We start from the raw sequence: 24,024 nt of genomic DNA on the forward strand, positions 1-24,024 counted from the left end.
TGCCATTGGAGCCCTGCTGTGTCTTGTCCCAAGCAGTGCTATACTTGGGTTGTCTCAGTGAACCTGGTGCTCCCCAACTGCTCTGTCATGGAGTGAAGATGGTGGCGGGGAGTCCCTCCAAATCCTAGCACCCCGTAGGGCACAGTACCCATGACCAGCTGGCACAGAGATGAACTGCCTATCTTCCCAGGTCCTGGGCACAGGCAGACCCCTGGTGGTTTGCACCCCCAGAAATCTTTTTTTTTTTTGTTGTTTTGGTTTTTCGAGACAGGGTTTCTCTGCGTAGTCCTGCCTGTCCTGGAACTCACTCTGTAGACCAGGCTGGCCTCAAACTCAGAGTGCTGGGATTACAGGCATGCGCCACCATGCCCAGCACGCCCCCAGAAATCTTAAACTCGGGATATCTCAGTACCTGGTGCTGCCTTTCTGCTCCAGCAGGCAGCGAAGGTGGTGGCAGGGAGTCACTCCCTGTGCTGACCCCCACGTAGGACATAGACCCCATGAAATGCTGACACACAGATGAACCATCTATCTGCCCAGGTCCTGGGTGCAGTCAGACCCCTGGTGGTTTGTGCCCCCAGAGATCTTTTTTTTTTCTTTTTTTATTCCATATATTCTTTATTTACATTTCAAATGATTTGCCTTTTCCTGCATCCCCCCTCCCCAAAAGTCCCATAAGCCCTCTTCTCTCCCCTGTTTCCCAATCCACCCCTTCCTGCTTCCCTGTTCCTATACTGCTTCACTGAGCCTTTCCAGGACCAGGGGCCTCTCCTTCCTCCTTCTTGGGCTTTATTTGATATGTAAATTGTGTCTTGGGTATTCCAAGCTTCTAGGCTAATATCCACTTATCAGTGAGTGCATACCATGTGTGTTCTTTTGTGACTGGGTTACCTCACTTAGGATGATATTCTCCAGTTCCATTCATTTGTCTAAAAATTTCAAGAATTCATTGTTTTTAATGGATGAATAGTACTTCATTGTGTAAATATACCACATTTTCTGTATCCATTCCTTCGTTGAGGGACATCTGGGTTCTTTCCAGCTTCTGGCTATTATAAATAAGGCTGCTATGAACATAGTGGAGAATGTATCCTTATTACATGCTGGGCAATCCTCTGGGTATATGCCCTGGAGTGGTATAGTGGGTCCTCCCATACTATTATGCTCAGTTTTCTGAGGAACCATCAGACTGATTTCCAGAGTGGTTGTTCCAGCTTGCAACCCCACCAGCAATGGAGGAGCGTTCCTGTTTCTCCATATCCTCGCCAGCATCTGTTTTCTCCTGAGTTTTTGATCTTAGCCATTCTGACTGGTGTGAGGTGAAATCTCATGGTTGTTTTTATTTGCATTTCCCTGATGACTAAGGATGTCGAACATTTCTTTAGGTGCTTCTCCACCATTAGATATTCCTCAGGTGAAAATTCTTTGTTTAGCTCTGTACCCCATTTTTTATTTTTTTATTTTTTTATTCAATATAATTTTTAATTTACATTTCAAATAATTTCCCCTTTTCTAGCCCCCCACTCCCCGAAAGTCCCGTAAGCCCCCTTCTCTTCCCCTGTCCTCCCACCCACCCCTTCCCACTTCCCCGTTCTGGTTTTGCCGAATACTGCTTCACTGAGTCTTTGCAGAACAAGGGGCCACTCCTCCTTTCTTCTTGTACCTCATTTGATGTGTGGATTATGTTTTGGGTATTCCAGTTTTCTAGGTTAATATCCACTTATTAGTGAGTGCATACCATGATTCATCTTTTGAGTCTGGGTTACCTCACTTAGTATGATGTTCTCTAGCTCCATCCATTTGTCTAAGAATTTCATGAATTCATTGTTTCTAATGGCTGAATAGTACTCCATTGTGTAGATATACCACATTTTTTGCATCCACTCTTCTGTTGAGGGATACCTGGGTTCTTTCCAGCATCTGGCAATTATAAATAGGGCTGCTATGAACATAGTAGAGCATGTATCCTTATTACATGGTGGGGAATCCTCTGGGTATATGCCCAGGAGTGGTATAGCAGGATCTTCTGGAAGTGAAGTGCCCAGTTTTCGGAGGAACCGCCAGACTGATTTCCAGAGTGGTTGTACCAATTTGCAACCCCACCACCAGTGGAGGAGTGTTCCACCCCCAGAGATCTTAAACTCAGGATATGTCAGAACCTGGTGCTGCTTTTTCTGCTCAGGCAGTAAGTGAAGATGGTGGTGGGGATTCACTCCCTGTGCCAATCCCCATGTAGGACACAGGCACCAGGACAGGCTGGCACACAGATGAACCTCCTATCTGCCCAGGTCCTGGGCACAGACAGAACCCTGGCAGTTTGTGCCCCCAGAGATCTTAAACTCAGGATATCTCAGTATCTGATGCTGCCTTTCTGCTCCAGCAGGCAGCAAAGGTCGTGGTGGGGAGTAATTCCCTGTGCTGATCCCCACATAGGACACAAGTCCCAGGACACATGCACACACAGACACATACATGCATACACACACATGCACACTCATGCACACACACATAGGCAAAACCACACACATGCACACACATGCACACAAACTCATACACTCTAATGCACATACAGAAACATGTACATGAACACAAACACTTGAGTACACACATGCACAAACACTTGCATATACACATGCACACACACATTTGCACACACAAGCATACAGGTGCACACACAAATGTACACACATGTATACATACATACAGCAAGAAACACAGAAATACACAATACTCTTAAATGCAGAAACACATAGAGAGGTGGACACACACATATTACATATGCACATACATATACATTTATACACAGAGACAGACATTTGATCACACAGATACACATAATTCACATACAGACATATGCACATTCACACATGTACACACAGTCATATGTACACATGTATTCATTTATAGCATATATACACAAGCCAATGCACACAAACCTACAATACACACATGCTCACAAAAAATGTACCTGTGCCACAGGTATGTGCCCACATAAGACACACATGAACACACATACACTCTTGGGTATGGTGCACTGGAGTGCTCTGGCTGAGAGTACATAAGGCCTTGTGGTGAATCCCCAACACCATGAAAAATACATGTTACTACTTGTGAATGTTAGTGATGCCTGACCAAAATAAAACAGAAAAGGCGCTCAGACAAATGCAGCAATCTGCCTGGAATGGCAAGGAGTGTGGTCAGGGCTGAAGAGCAACCACAGCTTAAGGAGTTCTGTCCTGCACATTCCAAGAGAAGTGCTAGAGTCCTGTCAGGGTGAGGAGACCTTGCCTGAGAGTCTGGGACATGCTAACAGCAGTGTCTCTGCACAGCTGGCCCTGAGGGCCATGTGGCACCACTACACCTGCAACAGGTTTAGGCAAGTGGTCCCTGGTCCCCTGAGTGTGACTTGGAGAGTCTGGGGACAGGTCAGCCATGTGGGTGCTCCATCTCTCTGGCACCCACCAAGCCCCTAGACAGTGAGGCTCACTGAGGTTCCCTGTGTTCAGTGTCCTCAGCTTGAGTCACAGTGGTGACTGGGAGTCCCTTCCTCTGACACATCTGACAGACAGGTGGGAGTGTGTCAGACTCCCTGAGCTCTGCTGTTACTTAGACTTTTGCTCCTTTCTTCTCTGTCATTCTCTGTGGTCACCACTGTGAGGACAGCAGTCATCCTGTTCCTTGACGTTTTTCCAGGCACTCATGGCTTCACAGAGTGTTGGGGACCCCATGGCATGTCTACAGACAGGAGCAGTGTTGACTCTTTGTGGAAGCCTACTATACCTGTCTCAGAGATGCAAGGAAACCTGACCTCATCCTGCACTTTGTCACCAACCTGGTCACCACTGAGGCGTCTCAGTGGGTGACACAAGGTAAGCAGTCACTGCTGAGCACAGCCTACCTTTTCATTTTCTTCCTTTATCCTTCCCTCCTTCCTGTCTTCTTTGTGCATTTTCTTTGTAGGTCTGCCTTAGTTTTACCAGGCAGAATCTCCTGCTTGTTTATCCCAGGATGACCTAGGCCTTGCTGTATATTCCAGGATAGCTACACACACAGGATTCTCCTGATTTGGGCTCCCAAGTGCTGATACTGCAGCCCTGTACCAGTGGGTCCAGGCTCAGGCACACCCTTTAATCACAGCAGTCAAGTTGTCTGTTGGAGAGAGATGAGGCAGGTGGGAAGGTTGTTTGGAGACTGTTGACTGAGGACTCAGCAAGAGGGGGCTGGATATGAATTAGAAAACAGCAGCAGCAGCCACAAGACTGGTTTATTTTGCATGGCTCAGCCAGCCCTGCAGAGCAGGCCTGGAATTAGTGTCCTTGGTCACGAATCACCAGAGCTGGTATGGGGACGGGACAACTAGAATAGTCAAGATGCCATTGTTGCTGGGCCTTGGGTGTCTATCATGCACCAAGAAGCTAAAGTGCTGCAGGAGACAGGTGAAGAAGAGGAAGAGTTCCATGGAGGCCAGGTGCTACCCCAGGCATGCTCAGCAGCCTGTGGATGGGAGAGGGTTCAGTCAGTCTGGGACCTGATTGGGGCTCCACCCCCCAAGGCACCCTGAGGACAGACAGGCAGCCAGGCCTCCCCAGGCACCTGCAGAGAAAGGCATGAAGGCCTCAGGCTTCACAAAGTGGCCCTGGGCATCCAGGAAGTGTTCAGGATGGAAGCGGAGGGGCTTCTCCCAGACAGTCTCATCCTTCAGCACGGAGGACAGGTTGGTGATGAGGGTTGTCCCCTGGCAGGAGGCAATGGTGTGAACATGGAGTGGGGTGGGGCTGCCTAGAGCCTGGTCACTAGGATAACATGCAAAATGTCTTCCATGCACGCACTGGATTCCCTCACTCATCCTCATCCCCAGAGCCTCCAAGCACCTTGGAGTGCCGAGTGACAGATCTTCCATTGGAGGCCAACCCAGCATCCATCCCTGTTTGCAATTCTCCCTAAAGTGTCCTGTGGCCATTTTTGTGTGCCATTTCTTTTTCATGAGGACTGTGAACAAGTTAGGAATAGGACGTGTTGGCCTTGGTCTATCATGCCCTAGTTTGATAGTGATCATTATGAAGTGGAGACAGACCCAGACCTACCTTGGGGATGAGGAAGTTCTGAACTTCAATGTCATGACTAGTTGTGCTTAGCAAATTCAATGGACCAACGTCTGCAAAGCACTGCACCTCATGAATGACAGCATTGGTGTAGGGCCTGGTCTGCCATTTCTGGATGCTGCTCCTGCCTTATGAACTGATTGATTTTCTGTTGGACTCTGTCTGGGGGGACAGCTTCTCCTCAGTGAGAGTCATAGGGGACTACCCTGTCTTACACCCATGTTAAAGACTGAGTCCCTGTGATAAAGACACCAGTGAGTGGCACTGGAGTCTGGGTTGAGTTCCCACTGGGAGTCACAAGCATCTCAATCATCTGGGGAGTGTGCCTCTACCTCCTCCCAGCCCCAGCCCCAGCCAGGCTCACACTGCACATCCAGATGCAGGATCATGAGCAGCAGGGCCCAGGACACATGGTTGAGGTGGTCACCATTCCTGCTGTGAAGAGGTCATCCACCACCCTGTGCAGGTTCTCATCATTGAAGCTGCTCTCAGGATTCCCCTTGGCCTGGGCCAGGTAGAAAATATGGGCTCAGTAGGGAGAGGAAGTGTCACATGGTCCCCAATTTTTTCTAGGGCTGCCCCATCCCAAGTTACTTGGTGAGACATAGGACCCCACCCTTCTGGACTCACAGCTATGTGTGCTTTATGCACCTCAGCCCACAGCCCCTGGATGCATTTTTTGGAGTTGCCAATCACCTTCTCAATCTCTGCCAGGAAGGCATCAGTCAAATTTCAGGGTGGATCAGCAGCCTCCCAGGTGGTCCTGTTTTCAGTCAAGAGGTTATCCAGAATGGCCGTGAAGGTTTTATGACTTCGGAAGACCATGTCAGCCAGCCCTGGGATGCGCAGAAGTATTGGCAATGCATTAAGAACCTGTGAGAGACACAGTTCAGAACTTTCTGTATATACAATTATTCACTCTACATTATTAGGGAATAATGATCATGTAAGGTCTCATATGTCATGGTGTGGGGGAGCATGCCATAGGACAATGTGTAGAGTCTATTGTGTCTGTCCTACATGGGTCCCCGGCACCAAACTCAGGTCGGGAGGCTTGCTTGGCAGCTCCTTACCCCTCACCATCTGTCTGGACCCTCGGTGCTAGCGCTGCTTCCTATTCACCTGGAGCAGCTCAGTTGCCAGGCTCCGTCACAATGGACCCCGAGCCTGTCTGTCCACACCCGACACCTGCCTCTTCTTCAATTGTCAAATTTGCAATTTCCACCTAAAGGCTCTCTTAACCCCAGATGAACAGAGGAATATTCTACCCCTACTATAACCATAGCTGTTGTGTCTTTTATGCAAGCAGAGGGTCCATGTTCTCTCCCTTACTGGAAATCCTGACTTTGATCAACTTCACCCCTCCTGCCATCGGTGAGTGGTCAACAGGCATATCCTCCTGCAGATGATCACCAGAAGGCCTCTGCTACAGCTTAGTACATAGCTTCCCCCAGGGAAGATGGACTCACAGAAGTGGCTCTGTGGGTAGCCTCACACCTCCTACCCCAGTAATGAAGCCAGAGACTTCTCTCAAACTTTCTTCCAGTACTTTCAGCATTCCGGTGAGGTAAGGGCTTTCATATTCAATGTGACAGGCAAAAATGAGAGATGCAATCACATTGCACATAGCTTTGTCCAACATGGTATTTGGGTTGGTGGCCTGCCCTGGGAGTGGAGATGTAAGCAAGTCAGTGGAGTGCCCATGTCTCCCTGTGCCCAACCACGTCCCTCACCCATCACCCACCAGCCTGGGCTGTAAAGGTATCACAGAGATGACCAGCCTCCGTGGTCACCCACTCCTTCAGAGATTTCTTGACCAGGCCAAAGTTGCGCAGAGTGGACACAGAGAATCGCCTCTGCTCTCGCCACTCGGGTCCGTAAGATGCAAGGACCACACCTGCAGACACATCTGTGTGTAACCAACGATGCCCAGGCATGGCATCTCCTGCTCTCATCAATTCTCTTTTCCTCTGGGTTTTGTCCTGCCTCTGAGCCTCTGAAAACCTTGCTCCCCCAATCCAGCACAAGCAGCCTGGATGTCAGTGAGTTTTCCATGAATTGCTGGACCACATTCCCACCCTCATTCATGCCCTCTGCTTCCTCTCCACATTGCCATATCTCAGAAACCGTCTGCACCCTCCACACAGCCCTTTACCTTGGGATCTGGGCTTCACACCCAGGTACTCGAAGATGGGCCTGGAAGGGCGGTCAGCGGTGTCCTCTCCATGGGTCACCAGCACTTCCTGCATCACCTTCAGCCCGTTGATCACAACCACAGCTTCCAAGCCATTTGCAGGCTGAACCCATCACCATAGTGGTTTTAAAATTGTAGTAGAGGAACAAAGCATGGAGGAAGTGGAGGTGTCCAGAGATCACAGAACCATGCTCACTGCACAAGCATATTCCAAGTGTGAGCATGCACAGGCATTTTGTGTGTGTGTATGTGCATTCTTATGTATGTTTACACATGCATATTTGTATATTTGAATGTGTGTGTGTGCATGTGTACATGAGGCCATGTCTCCCTCTCTCATTCTGTGTGTGTGTTTCCATGTGTGTCTCTGTGTGCGTGTGTGTGTCCATGCATATTTGTGTGTGTCTTGCTTGTTATTGACCCTTGGTCCTCATGTATCCTTGGAAAATGCTCTTCACTGAGCTCCATCCCCAGTCTGAGGATTCCCACCACTGTGGCATGTTATAAGTTCAGCAAAGCAATCATAACAGATGTGTCACTCTAGTGGTAACCTTGACAGAGTCAGAAATCTCCCCTGGGGTCCCTTAGCATGTCAACATACATGAAGAAACTCTGGTTCCTGGAGATGGGCATTGAGGCCAGGGAGCACAGCAGCAAGAGATTCAGGCAACCACATCCTCTCTCTGCACTCGGTGTCCTGACTGACATCAGGTATTAGACCTCCCAGCAGGCCACAACCTCCTCTTTGAGAGGATCATAAGGGACATGGGATCTCTATGGCTATTGATCTGTCCAACCAGCATGAACCCTGTTGCAACATCCTGCTTCACCTTCTAGACTATGACCTCCAAACTTTTCCCTAGAAATTCCCAGTGGCTGCCACCAAAACATTTTTAAGCCCTCCCCTGTTGGCCCAGATTGCTATCTGACCTCTGGCTCAAGCTCTAGTATGGGCAGCATGACTTAAGGTCCCATACACCACTATGTCACTCACCTTGTACAAGCTGTATGGCATGTTATCTAGGTCCACCTGCAGCAGGCTACCCAGCATAGGCCATGGCACAGGTCCTGGTGGGTAGTGGGAAGACCATCACTGGTGCTGGTACATGAGATCCACCAGTAATATGAAGATGACTGTGAATATGGCCACAGGCCACAGGCCAGTCTCAGCAGCTCCATCACAGCTCCACTGCTGCCCAGGTTTCCTAGAGGACAATGACCAACACTCAATACAACACCTAGGACTCTATATCCCCAAGCGTGGATCCTGCCACCTTGTACAGGAGTGCCAGGCTTGCCCTTTGTCCTCTGTATCCAGGCCCAATCCTGTGTTTTGTTTGTGCAGATGTAGGGAGGTGTCAGAATCCATTAGTGCCTTCTAGGAAGTGAGCATGCTGAATCTGCTGGACTTAACACAGTAGGCAGATGTCCTGTAGACTCCTTTTTTTTTTTTTTTTTTTTTTTTTTTTTTTTTTTTTTGCGGTTTGAACTGAATGTATTTTGGAGCTCTAAGGCAAGGATATTTATACAGGAAGAGTTGGTATTACTATTTCAAAAGATGTAGCCAGTGAGGCAGGTACAATTATCATAGCCATTTGGTACAAGGAAATGCAACATCAATCAGGAACAAAGTTTCTCAAGTAACAGATACAGAAGATCAATTTACAGATGCCATCAAACTTCCTGATTAGAATACAGAGTCACTCATAGTTTACAGCAAGCCTTCAAAGAGTTTGAAGTTTCTTTTTTTTTATTCGATATATTTTTTATTTACATTTCAAATGATTTCCCCTTTTCTAGCCCCCCACTCCCCGAAAGTCCCATAAGCCCCCTTTTCTCCCCCTGTCCTCCCACCCACCCCTTCCCACTTCCCCGTTCTGGTTTTGCCCTATACTTCTTCACTGAGTCTTTCTAGAACAAGGGGCCACTTCTCCTCCTTGAGGACATTGGTACAGGGAGAAAATTTCTGAACAGAACACCAATAGCGTATGCTCTAAGATCAAGAATTGACAAATGGGACCTCATAAAATTACAAAGTTTCTGTACGGCAAAGGACACCATCAAAAGGACAAATCGGCAACCAACAAATTGGGAAAAGATCTTCACCAATCCTGCATCAGATAGAGGGCTAATATCCAATATATATAAAGAACTTAAGAAGTTAGACTCCAGAAAACCAAACAACCCTATTAAAAAATGGGGTACAGAGTTAAACAGGGAATTCTCACCTGAAGAACTTCGGATGGCGGAGAAGCATCTTAAAAAATGCTCAACTTCATTAGTCATTAGGGAAATGCAAATTAAAACAACTCTGAGATTTCACCTTACACCAGTCAGAATGGCTAAGATTAAAAATTCAGGAGACAGCAGGTGTTGGAGAGGATGTGGAGAAAGAGGAACACTCCTCCACTGCTGGTGGGGTTGCAAATTGGTACAACCACTCTGGAAATCAGTCTGGCGGTTCTTCCAAAAACTGGGCACCTCACTTCCAGAAGATCCTGCTATACCACTCCTGGGCATATACCCAGAGGATTCCCCACCATGTAATAAGGATACATGCTCTACTATGTTCATAGCAGCCCTATTTATAATTGCCAGATGCTGGAAAGAACCCAGGTGTCCCTTAACTGTAGACTCCTTCTTAAAGATGGATGATCTGATCATTGCGTGCAGGAAAATAATCTGGTATGGTACCCATGCAAAGTTTTGGGAGCTTGTGTTCATTGTCTCAGAGAGGAATGATATGTCCTAGACCTCCATGGAGCACTTTGTGGGCAGTAAGTGAGGAGTGACTGGCATCTAGTCAATGGCTTCTTTAGATATGTGAGCAGTGGGAGGCTGTCTTCTGCAGTTGAGGGAAAGGGACTGGAGTCCATATGAGTGAGGGAAGGGCAGTGGGGGAGGGAAACGGGAATCCCTGTGGGAGACTGAGTGTCAGTGCTGAGAAGACAGCTAGAGGCCCTGTTGGGAAGTGAGGGCCAGTGGGGTAAGTGCAGCTGTAGAACTGCCATCTTGAGGACAGGTCTGTTGTCACCTAGCTGATCCGGCAGGAACACATAGAACATGGGAATTCTCAGACCCAGACTGAGGAAGCTGAGTAATGATCTGAGATTCTTTGGGGACCACTAATTTGGGACAGGAACTTGACACATGCTGGCCTCTGTTTCATATTCCTCCTTGTTTCTTGGTGGATCAATCTGACTTGGCAACAGTCTTGGATATATCTTCCACTGTTTCTGCCACCAAGGCACCACCAGATCCATAGCCGCCACCAAACATGCTGCTGAGTGGCCCTCCCCTGACATTGACTCCCTTTAGAGCTCCATAATTTGATTGTTTTTGTTTAAAAGTATTGCTTTTTCATTTTATGTATTAGATATGAGTACACTGTAGCTGTCTACAGACACACCAGTAGAGGACATTGGATCCTATTTCAGAGGGCTTGCTCATGGTACAGATATCTAAAGATCAAAGGCTCAGAAATCCCAGTGGAATCCAGGCATGATCTCTCTGCTGCACCTTAAGTGTGTCAGAAAGGAGGCAGGGGCTGAATGGAGACCACATTGTGCAGCCCACAACAAAGACTAGGCACAGGTATGATCCTCTCTGATTGTGGATGCCACCCCTGCACTGCCCACCTCTGTGACACTGATACCTATGGGTGACTCCATGCTTATTGCTGGTCTGAACCCTCCATGTCTTCTTCTTTCTATCCATGCTTCTTGGCCTTGCTCAACCCCATTCCATAGAATGGAACCATAGATTGGGGCTGAGACAAGGGTCTATCTCAAGCCCCAATTTGGCCTGAAAGGAGACTTGTGTGGGAGTCAGAACACCAGCATGGTCATGTGTCCCAACCTGCAGGACAGTCAGCGGGGTTCCCTGGACTACCTAGGAGAGAATGGAGGACAAGAGACTCAAGAGATGGACAGCAAGACTGGATTCTGATCAAGCTGTCAAATTTTCTTTTCTCACACCACAATATAAAGGAAAGCAAGCAAGATATGGGGAAGGGGTTTGAGGGGGCAAACATTGTCTCCAGGGAAGTGTCTCTCAGGGGGCAAGCATTGTCTCTAAACATTGTCTCTAGGGAGTAGTCTCTCAGAACTCTCTCTCAGAATTGTCATGGGAACGCTGGCTATCACTGCAGGAAGTTGGCTAGGTAAAATGGTCATGAGTAGGTGAAGTGGAAAAAAGGAAACATGGTAACCTAACTGCAGGTGAGCTCTGTTTCTTCTAATCAACTCAGGTGAGCTCTGTATGTACTGGCCAACTTGCTATTTGGCAAACCTGAGAGCTAGTATTTTTTCTTCTAAAAGCAGGTTTGAGCATGTAAGATGGCTGAAAGAAGGAGGTTTTGAGATCTATGTGAGAATGGCTCCTGGCATCTCTCCCTTCTCTGTATTATATAGAGCAGAGGTCGGAAATCATTGATGAATAAAGCAGATGAGGAACCAAAAGATGGGGTAGCACCTGTCTTAGGAATTTCGACCCTTACCCATCCCTGGAGATCTCTGCCAGTCTCCAGAGATTCCTGCCTTAGGTGGGCATGGTCCTGGGAAGGTGCCCGTCATTGGCTAACTGCTCAGCAATGGTATTATTACGAGTGACTTGAGTTTGAAGCCTCCTTCTGGAGTCCTGACTTGAATGGCTGTGATAGGCATGCTCTCTCTCTCTGCTGGGGCACAAGATAGTGCCATTTGGGCTGTTTTGTAACTTCCCTGGGGTACTGGGTAGCCATCTCTTGATTCTCTATAGCCAAATGATGGTAATGTGTCTGAATGGGCTTGACTGCCAGGTCATCTACCTGTTGCTCAATTAGGGTGGTGAGGCGATTAAAAACCCATGTCCAAAAGAACATAACAATAATAGATCCGCAAAGGGTCCAAGAATACTGGGTAAAATGGTAGTGAGCCATGGGGAGGTGGAAAAGCAATTTTCATACCAACTTTCTGCCTGTTCTCTTTTTCTCTTTTGTTTTACTAGCTCTTCTCTAACTTCTCTCATGCTATCTTTGACAACTCCTGTTTTACTACTATAGAAGCAGCATTCTTCTTTTAAAGCTGCACAAAGTCCACCTTGTTGAAAGAACAGGAGATCAAGTCCTCACCTATTTTGTAGGACAACCTCAGCTAGGGAGTCAATGAAGTCAGAGAGGTTATTTATCCATTGTTGAAGGCGTTGGACATCTCGGTTGATGGTAGCACTGAGCTCTGTGTAGCTGGAATTGGAAAGAACAAGGGAAGAGATATCTGTCCCCACTCCCACAGCTCTGAGTCCAAGTATGACAGAGATAGTAATGTCAGAGATAGGTTCTCTGCAGGAGCGGCTCAAAGAGGTGGAGATATTAATGGATATGGGTTGATCCCATAGGTAGAAAAAAATCTTCAAAGTGGTAATAAACTAAACAAGGAACCATCTTAAGAAGGATACAAAATTCAGGGATTGCTCCATCCATTTGATTTTGAAAAACCGAGGCAGAGAGACAAGGTGTGAGGCTATCAAGGCACACCCACCAGGTTCCATTTGTGGAGGGAATAAAAAAAATTGCCAGGAGGGGGAGAAAAAGTTTCATTGCACAAATGAGCATAGGCTGAGGTGACATTCTTTCCACTAGAGGCCACATAAAGTCCCAGGCCAGATATTTGAGTTAATAAAAGACATGGCCATGTGCCCTTCTGCCAAATGGCAGTATCGGTGTCGTGGATCATCAACATGGAGGGGATCACCGAGAATGGCAATTCCTTGTAAAATGGTAGCACAACCAGCAATCTTCAAGTTCAGGGGAAAATTCATTTAAGGTAAGAAAGGTCTGATTAACTAAAGAAAGGACTAGATTTTTAGTGGAAGCTGGTTGTGGGGGTGGTATAGGCAGAATAGTGGCTAGTGGCCTGGCTGGTGGCCATTGGATAAATACAGAAGGCAGGGAGGTGCCTTTAATAGAGGGAACATGGGTGGTGTCCTGGTCTGTTCCTCTAGGAGGAGCAGGAAGAGGTACCAACACAGGATTAGGCCCCTTTGGGACTGGCTGGATATGATGTAAAGGCTCTTTAAGAAGCTTAATAGTGAAGATAATACCCATATCTGAGCCAGATTGGTAGAGGCGAAGACCCCATTCATAACCTTTTTGTCAATTTAAATTGGCAGATTTTCTGTAGGTGCTTAGCTTAATTTGTAAAGGTGTGCATCATCCCTTGGTAGAGGGCTTAGAGGCCTTGCAGGACTTGTCAATTATTGGAGAACTGGGCGGGGGTGTAAAGTTGCATTTTACTTGGATGAAATCCTACAAGGAAAAGTCCAGCGGCTATCCCAAGAGTCCCAAACAACCAAAGTAAATCCTGTGGATCTCTTAAAGAAAACAAAGGGCAGGCCACGTTCTACCTAGTCTACACTTTAAAACTGTAAAATTTAAATATATGGCCTTTTGACACCCTGAAGGGGGATAAGCAGCAGTAGCCAATATCTCCTCTTTAATCTATTTATAATTTGTCCAATTTTCAGCTAAATAAAATCGCCATGCAGTGAGGGATGTTGAATCTACAAATGTCTGTGGTATCAGCATTAGTAGGAGGCATCCAAAGGTGTTGAGGACAGCAGCCATTTTCAATGACTATAATCAGCATCATTCTTTGTCTCAGCATTAGCATACTCTGGCAGCTAGCATGTTCCTTTGGGATTCTCCAGAAAAAAACCACAAACAAGCCCTCTTCTCCACACTCAGAGAGTTCCTTGGCATTGAAATTTTAATTTTTTTGTGGGATACAGAGATAAGATTCTCCCCTCTTTATTTTTCAAAATATTGTTTTAAAGTTCTATGGGCCTGTTCCACAATATCTTGTCCTTGAAGATTATAAGGATTCTCAGTAATATGACTAATATTAAATTGTTAATAAAACATCTCAAACTACTGACTGTAAGTCAGTTATAATATTTGTCTTAATCTGATTTGGAACATCCAGTATAGAAAAATAATGCATGTAATGACTAATTTTATTTTTTAGTTGTTTCTTCTGTTAAAACAGTTGTAACTAGAAAACTTGAAAATTTGCCAGTAGTCATATGCGTATTTTTTAATTTTTTAACTTGAATTTTATTTGTATAAATAAGTTTAAAATTTAAGAATTAACAGATTTTAAAAAACAATTTCAATTAATTGTAAGCCAAGATATAGATATATATACATATATATGTATATATATATTATCATTATCTTAATTAAAAATGTGATTTTTAGCATTTTCAAAATAGCAACTACAGCACCTAATTTAATTATCTGTGCTGAAGCAAGGGGAAACTCAAAAGAATAAACTTGAGATCTAATTATATGAGCTTTACTCCCACAATAGATGCAGTTTTTTATAGACTCCATGTATAGAAATATAAAAGCATGTATGGAATCAAATTTTAACAATTTATCTTTTGGATAATAATTATTAATTTGTCCAAAAAGGCTTGCCATGTAACAGATAAACTATCCATAACAATCAATTTGATTACTGTTTGAAACAAGGAACAAATGTTTCATCTGTCTCTTAAAATATTTTTAAAAAATATTTTTATGATTTTTCTTGAAACACTTTATTATCACATCAAATCTTTAATGGAAGATTTTAAAACTTCATTTGGAGAGATTTTACATTAATGTCGTCTTGGTCAAGAAATGGCAGTGAACACATATCATAAACTGTTGACAAATGCTTACAGTAGCTTTCTCTAAGTTATGTCTCTCACAATTTATTTTCCATCTACCTTGAGAACATCAGAGGCTTAAATCCTCTTGTGGCAAGCTTAAAGCAGTATCTTAACCAAATAATTTATCTTAACACCTTTGGAAAATCATTTACTTACAAAGTTTAAAAGCCCATTGTTAAGAGCAAAGGCCTGTAATCAAATTCTATAAACAATATATATTGAAAAATTTAAGATCTTAGCTTCTTGTATTGAAGCAGAGACAAAACAGTTTTCCCATATAAGGTAAGGCTATTAGTCATTCCTTGAGGAAAAACTTTATAATGAAATCATTTTATTGGTTTTTTAAAGTTAGCTTATGCTCTTTTAAAGTTAGAAGCAAATGCTTTTATAATTATCAGGATCTGCAAAGCAAAAAACAACCCTTTAAATATATAATAATTTTGTATGGAGTAGGTAGGCCAAATTTTAATGCCTTCATAATTTCTATATAGCTTTGTTAATCTTTCACAGATCTAAGTTTGAACTGTATTTTGAACCACATCTGTATGAATCTGTTAAAAATATTCTTTTGACCAGAAAGTCTCAAGGTGAGGCCTGCAAGACAAAAGCAGCATCACACAAGCCTCTGCTGAGGCAGCTCTGAGCTTTGTATTAACTCAAATGTAAATCTTCTGATCTGAGTTTATTGTCTCTAAGGCCAGACCCTCCAGTCCTGCATGTAATAGCGTGTAACCAGACTCCATTGTATGAAGGTCAAATAACAGATGTACCTGTAATTTTAGGATTCTCGGAAAAATTTTATTAGCTGTTTTTAGTAGTCAAAGGAGCCTGTTTGATATCAAATAAAATTTCACTGAGATATCCTTTTCAATCTTGGGCATTAAATTTTACTTCTACCACTGTAGCTAATAAACTTGTGAAGAAGTCACAACAGGCCCATACTGGCCACAGCTGTTTTTCACAGTTATTACTCTTGAAATCATCTTAATTACAAACTATGTTAAAAATCATGAGCCTTCAATCAGACTGCAAACTGCACTCAATGGTACACTGGCAATTTTTACCTTAATTTTTTATTTTCTTTTGTAATATTAAAGCATAACTACAATTTTGGAAAGCAAAACCAAATTTTAAACAATCTTTTCTCCCTAAAATAAATGGCAAATGGGTTACTTTCACACTGCAAAGTTTGTCTACCAGTTCCCATATTCCAATGTATGACAGTGTAACTTATTAAAGAGACATCATTTTAAATCTTATTCCTCTTAAGTCTAACTTCTAGGATAAGATCCACACAAAACATCATGTCAATTTAGAAATATCTTAGAGGCCTCTTTTTCTTGGGGTGTGTCATGCCATATGCTGCCTAAGATAGCTCTAACCCTGAATTGTCAGTTTTAAGCTAACTTTTTGTTACCATCATTATACCTTTGAAATCATGTCCAATAACTTATGAGCCAATACTCTATAGTCAAGACATGCAAAACATTTATATCTTTAAGACCAATTAGAAACAAAAATGAAGTGATTACATGATTAAAGGAAAAAAAGCACTTTGAACCCAATCATCACCATTGTAGAAGTATTTGTAGGAGAAATAACCATTAGTCCACTTGCCCTAGAACTTGAGGCTGCTGGCCTTTTAAGAAGTAACATTTTCTCCTGCTGTGTTTCACTCTTAGTTAAGAATTTGAGGCACCTTAAATCAGCTTTCCACTGTGTAAACTGCTACTGGCCGGACTGCCAGCAGATGATGGTTTTTTGTTTTGTTTTGCTTTGTTTTTTTACCATTTTTTATTTTTAACAAGTAACATAGTACAACAATCATTCAAACAACAAAACAAAGTCAAACATAAATTGACAGGCATATGGTCAGATTGGTGCACCAAGGACAGAAGAAAGACAGAGAGGGAAGAGAACTTGATGTCCCAAAGAGATCCAAATATACTAACCCGAACTAAGGATATCTCCAATAGGATTCAGAGAGAAAGCAGGGTGTCTCCCACTTTTCTCTTGTGCCCAAGAGAGAAATAGGTGAAATAGCTTTTAACAAGTTCCTTTTTTCGATACAACATCCCGGACATGGAACAACTGCTTTTCTGAAATCTACTTTTTTCTCTCTTTCACTTAAGATTTACCTCTTTGGGGTGCGGAGAAAGAGGAACACTCCTCCACTGCTGGTGGGGTTGCAAATTGGTACAACCACTCTGGAAAGCAGTCTGGCGGTTCCTCCGAAAACTGGGCACCTCACTTCCAGAAGATCCTGCTATACCACTCCTGGGCATATACCCAGAGGATTCCCCACCATGTAATAAGGATACATGCTCTACTATGTTCATAGCAGCCCTATTTATAATTGCCAGATGCTGGAAAGAACCCAGGTATCCCTCAACAGAAGAGTGGATGCAAAAAATGTGGTATATCTACACAATGGAGTACTATTCAGCCATTAGAAACAATGAATTCATGAAATTCTTAGGTAAATGGATGGAGCTAGAGAACATCATACTAAGTGAGGTAACCCAGACTCAAAAGGTGAATCATGGTATGCACTCACTAATAAGTGGTTATTAACCTAGAAAACTAGAATACCCAAAACATAATCCACACATCAAATGAGGTACAAGAAGAAAGGAGGACTGGCCCCTGGTTCTGGAAAGACTCAGTGAAACAGTATTTGGCAAAACCAGAACGGGGAACTGGGAAGGGGTGGGAGGGAGGACAGGGGAAGAGAAGGGGGCTTATGGGACTTTCGGGGAGTGGGGGGGGGCTAGAAAAGGGGAAATCATTTGAAATGTAAATAAATTATATCGAATAAAAAAAAAGATTTACCTCTTTGTCTTTTACTTCTTCTGGGAATTCTGCCAGAGAAGAGAGAGGAGGCACAGTACCAGCCACTAATAGTTGCTCCCCAGTGCTCTGCTTTTGTAACCTCTTTAATTCCTCCTCAACATGTATAATTTTTTATTTATATATTTACCATTTCTACTTCTAAGAGCCATGTATAATATAAATATATTTGAGCTAAAATTTTTCCATCATCGATTTTTCATTTTTTGTTTTTTAGACTTTTTTTCTTTTATTTTACATAAAATAAAACATTTGTGAAGATCTTACTTTTTAACCTAAATTTTTCAATTGTCTCTTCTTCTGGGAACCAAGGACAAATTTGTCTGACAAAGTCTAAGAAATTCTTAAAATCCTTTTTCTTAATCCTGGACCTTCACGTCTTGAGAGATTATTTAATCCATGAAATGAACAGGGATTGCTAAATGAATTCTTGTCCCATGTCTTACCTTCCAAGACCTGTGCCATGATCATTATTCCTTGACCAGTCATCGACAGGTCAACTGTGCCTTGACCTATCTGCTCTAGGAGCTACAATCGAAGGGCCCTTTCCTAGCATGGTGTTCTCTCCTGGATGACTCCACAGGGGGCCTCAACATTGGGTGACAGATTGTCCTGACCCACAGGACAGTAATGGGGTTCCCTGGACCACCTAGGAGAGAACTGGGGACAAGAGACTCAAGAGATGAAGAGCAAGACAGGATTCTAATCAAGCTGTCAAATTTTATTTTCTCACACCACAATATAAAGGAAAACAAGCAGGATGTAGGGAGGGGGTATGAGGGGGCAAATATTGTTTGCAGTGAACACTTTCCAGGGGAGAAGCATTGTCTCTAGGGAGTAGTCTCTCAGAATTGTCTCTCAGAATCTCATGGGAAAGCTGGCTACTACTACAGAAAGTTGGCTAGGTAAAATGGTCAAGAGGAGGTGAGGTGGAAAGAGGTTGGTTTGGTAACCTAACTGCAGGTGGCCTGTTTGTTCTAACCAACTCAGGTGAGCTCTGTATGTACTGACCAATTTGCTATTTGACAAACCTAGAGCTAGTATTTTTCCTTCTAAAAGCAGGCTTTAGCACATAATACGGCTGAAAGGAGGAGGTTTTGCTATCTATGTGAGAATGTTTCCTGGCAGTCATGGTCAGAAAGGGGATTAGGGAAGCAACTTGCTGAGGACACTGACAGACTCAGGCTGCTGTGTTCCACCTGGTTTGCTCCAGGACCTTTCCAGGGTAACTTCTGGTACCTGATAACTAGCCCTGACTCTCAGTGCTGGGACAACACATTTGGACTCTCATCTCTCCCTGTGTGTGTCAGTCATGACATTATCAAAGAGAAGCAGTGGTGCTGACTGAGTGCTGGCCCCTGTCAGCGATGGGATGACTCAGGCTGGATTTTCCTGCATCAGGTAAGTGAACCCTTGTGAGTTAAGTGCACAGACAGTGCTGAGGAGAGGGTGCTGTGATGGGTTTCCTGTCTGGCTCTTGGGAGAGGACAGTATGCTCTGCTCCTCCTGCGCCTTCTGCCACTGTCCAGTTCCCTTTATCCTCTGTCCATGTCCTCTCAGCTGTGGTAACCACTGTGGTCTGTCAGGATCATGTGACTTGAGGGGCACTGGCATCTGCATAGTCATGGTAGCAGCACAGATGCACCATGTCCAAAACAGGACTGAGTCCCTGTCCATCAAGCATTGCTGCAGTGGGACAGCACTTTTCCTAGGTTTGCAATTTTCTGCATACATGTCAACAGATAGTTGATCGCTTTCCTTTGGACTCCACTGGAAGTGATCACATGCAACCTGGCCACATTTCTCCTGGGCTCTGTCCTGTCCACTGTTTATTTCTCTTTAATACCTTTGAATTGGCTAGTTTCATTGAAATGAGGACCAGCAGTGAGTGTCAGGGCCATCTCTAGGTCTTCCTTCTTTCCCTAAGCATTCTGGGGAGTTGGATGTGACCCATTGTGTGACTGTGACTCTTGAGGGCAGCCTTGGGTAAGTTTAGTTTGGGCAGAGGCTGGCTGAGGTTGGGTATGGTTGGTTCATTCCTGGATCGATAGTGTTGGCCTAGTGATGTGAGGTCACAGTGGGACTGTGTTTCATTACCATGGGCTGGTACCTATGAAATCTCAAACCATGGAACCAATGATTGAGCAGTACTTTCAGTAAGTAGCAAAAATGAAGGAATTGTAAATATTTTGACTTAACCTCCATAGTAAACAATGAGAAAATAGTTACAAGATAGAAATGCAAGCAAAAGGCTGGAAAGTCCAGCATGAACTTCAAGTCCAAGACTGAGACTTACCAGAAAGAGACAAGAGTTGCTTTATGACTGGAGAGCCATGTTCCCAGCCATCCACAGCTATTGATCCACTTTGGTATTTAGAGCTTTAATGCTCCTAATATTCATTGAGGAGTATGTTTTGAGACATGATAGGTTAATGAGAGAGAGACCTTCCCAACAAGGCTTCTGTGGGGTTTGGTATTGTGACTTCCTCTTGTGTGTAGGTGGATGCCAGCATGTGTGTTGGGCCACAACAAGGCTGAAGGACACATATTTGAACCATGAGAAGTGCACCCCCCAAACAGCAAACTGTTAAACCTGCTGCTCACCGGACAGTAAAGCACATGGTTGTGTATTGAGTGATAGGATATTCTAGGATGATAGGGATGGAAAGACTGGGAGAGTAGAAGTTTTGAAGACTGAGTGGAAAAGGATACTTATTTGTTGTTGTAACTTGTGACAGTCATGCTGTATTTGATAAAATTGTTGAGAAATACGACAGTCAAAGGGCATAGCTGTGGAACGGGATGAACAGGCCCTTTGTAAACAAGAGACACATGCTGCATGATCAATGAGAGGTCAGCAGGGAGATCTGGACATCTGAAGAGCTCTGGAGGAAGGTCTGGACGTGGTATGGGTGATTGCAGTGTTGGTCAGACCTTAGAGGGACAATGTGGCATCCTAAATACAGCAGGAGATGAGTCTGTAGTGATGTTCTCACTATGTCAGTAGACAGCCTGCAGTGATGGTTCCTGAGGATATGGAAACCAGGGTGCTGCGTGCAGTGCAGGTGGAGGAAGATATGATGGCAAAAATGAAGGGGAAAAATTGAAAGAAGTGTCAGATATAGGGATTTAGAATATTACAGTGGATTAAATACATTCAAATAGGAGCAGGAGAGATTGCTCAGCCGTTAAGAGCACTGGCTGTTCTTCCAGAGGTCCTGAGTTCAATTCCCACAACCCCATTTTGGCTCCCAATTCTCGGAAACAGGGTCCAATATATTCTACTGGTATGTCTGAAGACAGCTACAATGTACTCAGACCTAATACATACAATGTATAAATAATTCATTTAAAAATAGAACAATCAAAAATTGGAGCCATGAAGGGAGTCAGTGTCAGGGTAGGGCCACTCAGCAGTCTCTTTGGTGGTGGCTATGGATAAGGTGGTACCTTGGAGACAGAAACAGTGGAAGATGTATCTCTGAGTTCAAGGCCTGCCTGTTCTATATAGGGAGTTCCAGGTCAGCCTGGGCTGCATAGAGAGACCCTGTCTGTAAAAAAGTCAAAAGTAGGATCTTTCCTGCCTCTGTGGCATGAGGCTATAAATCTGCAGTTCAGTAGTAAAATGGACTAAAGATGAGCATGTAAAAATTAACAACAAAGATCTCAAACAACCAGATGGTCAAGATGTAAAGGAAATGGGAAAAACTGAGGCCAATGGAAACAGTATGGTATGTAAAATACAAGAATGAAATTAACCATCAACTCTCCCACCCATCTAAAAGGTTTAGGGGTGTGACTAGTGTGCTTCTAACCCTGGGTTCAACCCACAAAACCTCAGAAACATGTACACAGAACTATCAAAGGAAGAAACAACTGGAGTAGATCCAGACTGCTGTCCTTGGGTTTCTATTGCTGTGATCCAACACAAAGGTGGGAGGGAAGGGTTCTATCATCCTCGAGATTACAATGCCCTCATTTAGAGCAGTCGGGCCGAGACCCAAGGCAGGAACTGATGCAGAGACCATGGAGGAGTGCTGCTCACTGGCTTGTCAGCCTTCTTTCTCATGTCATTCAGGACTACCTGCCCTGGGGTGGCAGCACCACAGGATACTGAGTCCTCCCACAGCACCCATCAATCAAGGAAATGCACTACAGTCCAGTCTGCTGGGAGCGTCTTCTCAATGTAGGCTCTCTCTTCCCAAGGGATTATTGCTTTTGTCCAGCTGACAGGACTGGCACATGCAGAGACAGCAGAGGGGGACGTATGACTGTTAAGAAGAATGTTAAGAATGAGGCGTCCTTGGTTGGTTATCTGGGAGGAGTTGGGGAAGCCACAAAATAGTCAAAATTTATCGGATGGAAAAACTATATTTACCCAGGAAGTGATGGAGTATGTCTGTAATTTCAGCACTTGGAGTGTAGGGGCTGGTGGATCTCTGAGTTTGGTGCCTGCTTGGTGTACAGGATGAATTCTAAGATAGTTGTGGCTACACAGAATATTTCTGTCTCAGAAAACTAAACCAACCAAATAAATACCAAAACCCCCCCTACATGTATACAATTCCTTCAAACACAATGTGGAGAAAAAGCCCCACAGCTAGTTGCCTCAATGATGTAACTCTGTGGAAATCTTCTCTATAGCCCTTTGAAGGCCAGGCATTGAAAGATGCCTCTCTGTTTATTTGGGTTTGTGGATAGACACAGGATGGCTTCTTTCACCATTCAGGGTCAATCAGATGCCAGGGTGGGGCCAGGCAGGATCAAGGGGATACATCCTCAAACCCTGCAGATTCCTCCTATGTCTCAGGCTACCTTTGCTGCCATCTTGTGGCTACTGAGAGACAGCTCAGCCAATCAAGTCTGTGACCTTCAGTAACCATATCATCTCAGGATAGACTGGGGAACCTAGAAGCTAGAAAAGTTGTGACTTCTGAAATGTAGCTGGTGGGCAGGGCTGTGGGTCCTGTGCTCTCCTGATTCTATTGATGTGGTTTGAGATTGTAGAGCAGGTCTGGAAAGCAGTAGAGTAGATCAAATTATGCAGAAAACGGGAAGGAGGAATACCTCCAAAGAAACAGTCAGTCTAAGTAAGGACAGTACTGAGACATGTCATGTGCTCCAGGACTGTTGCTTCTGCCACCACATCCAGGGGACTGCAGGGAGGTGGCTGCAGAGACAGCTCAGGGGGTAGAGGACTTGCTGTCAAGGCACAAAGACCCGAGTTCAGATCCTAGCACCTATGTACACCTGGTCTTGGTGTTGTGTGACAGTAACAACAGCAGTGGGTGCAGGGACTGGTGCATCCTCATTGGCCAGCCAGAATCCCTGACAAGATAAGCTCCATGATCTCCATAGTAAAACTGAAGGGGGACACTGGGAGACAGTTGGCATTGTCCTCTGTGTGCTCACATGGCTGTGCAGGCCTGATTATCAGGACACACGGCACTCAAGCATACTTGAACAAACAGCCTCCCCCAGAACCCCCCACAAATGCACACCTGCATGCACACATATAGGAACATGCACACATGCTCATGATCACATATACACACACATGCACACAGGCACATGGGCAAAACCACACACATGCACACACACGCACACAAACTTGTACACACAAATGCATATGCACACTCATGTACATGAACAGGCACACTTGAGCACACACATTCATACACATTCACACACATGCATATACACACAGACACACATGCTCACACACACATTTACACACACAAGCATACAGGTGCACACAGATGTGCACATACATGTGTACATACATACAGCAAGAAACACAGATACACACGTACTCTTAAATGCAGAAGCATATAGAGAGGTGGACATACATATTACACATGCACATCCATACACTTTCATACACAGAGACAGTCATTTGATCACATAGATACACACAATTCACATATAGACATATGCATATTCACACATGTACACACAGGCATATGTACACATGTATTCATTTATAGCATATATACACATGGCAATGAACACAAACCTATACCACACACATGCCCACACACAAATGTACCAATGCTACAGGTATATGTGACCACATAAGAAACACATGAACACACACATACACATACACCTTGGGTATGGTGCACTGGAGTGCTCTGGCTGAGAGTACATAAGGCCTTGGGGTGAATCCCCAACACCATGAGAAAT

The 24,024-nt window shown here is 44.4% G+C and overlaps 1 pseudogene; it reads right to left on the bottom strand.

Moving 5' to 3' along the window:
* Window positions 1-4,327: 4,327 nt before the first annotated feature.
* LOC127667360 (cytochrome P450 2D9-like) lies at window positions 4,328-10,575 on the bottom strand (annotated as a pseudogene).
* Window positions 10,576-24,024: the final 13,449 nt, after the last annotated feature.

This window comes from Apodemus sylvaticus, chromosome 17 (genome assembly GCF_947179515.1).
Source record: "Apodemus sylvaticus chromosome 17, mApoSyl1.1, whole genome shotgun sequence".
In the NCBI taxonomy this organism is placed as follows: domain Eukaryota; kingdom Metazoa; phylum Chordata; class Mammalia; order Rodentia; family Muridae; genus Apodemus; species Apodemus sylvaticus.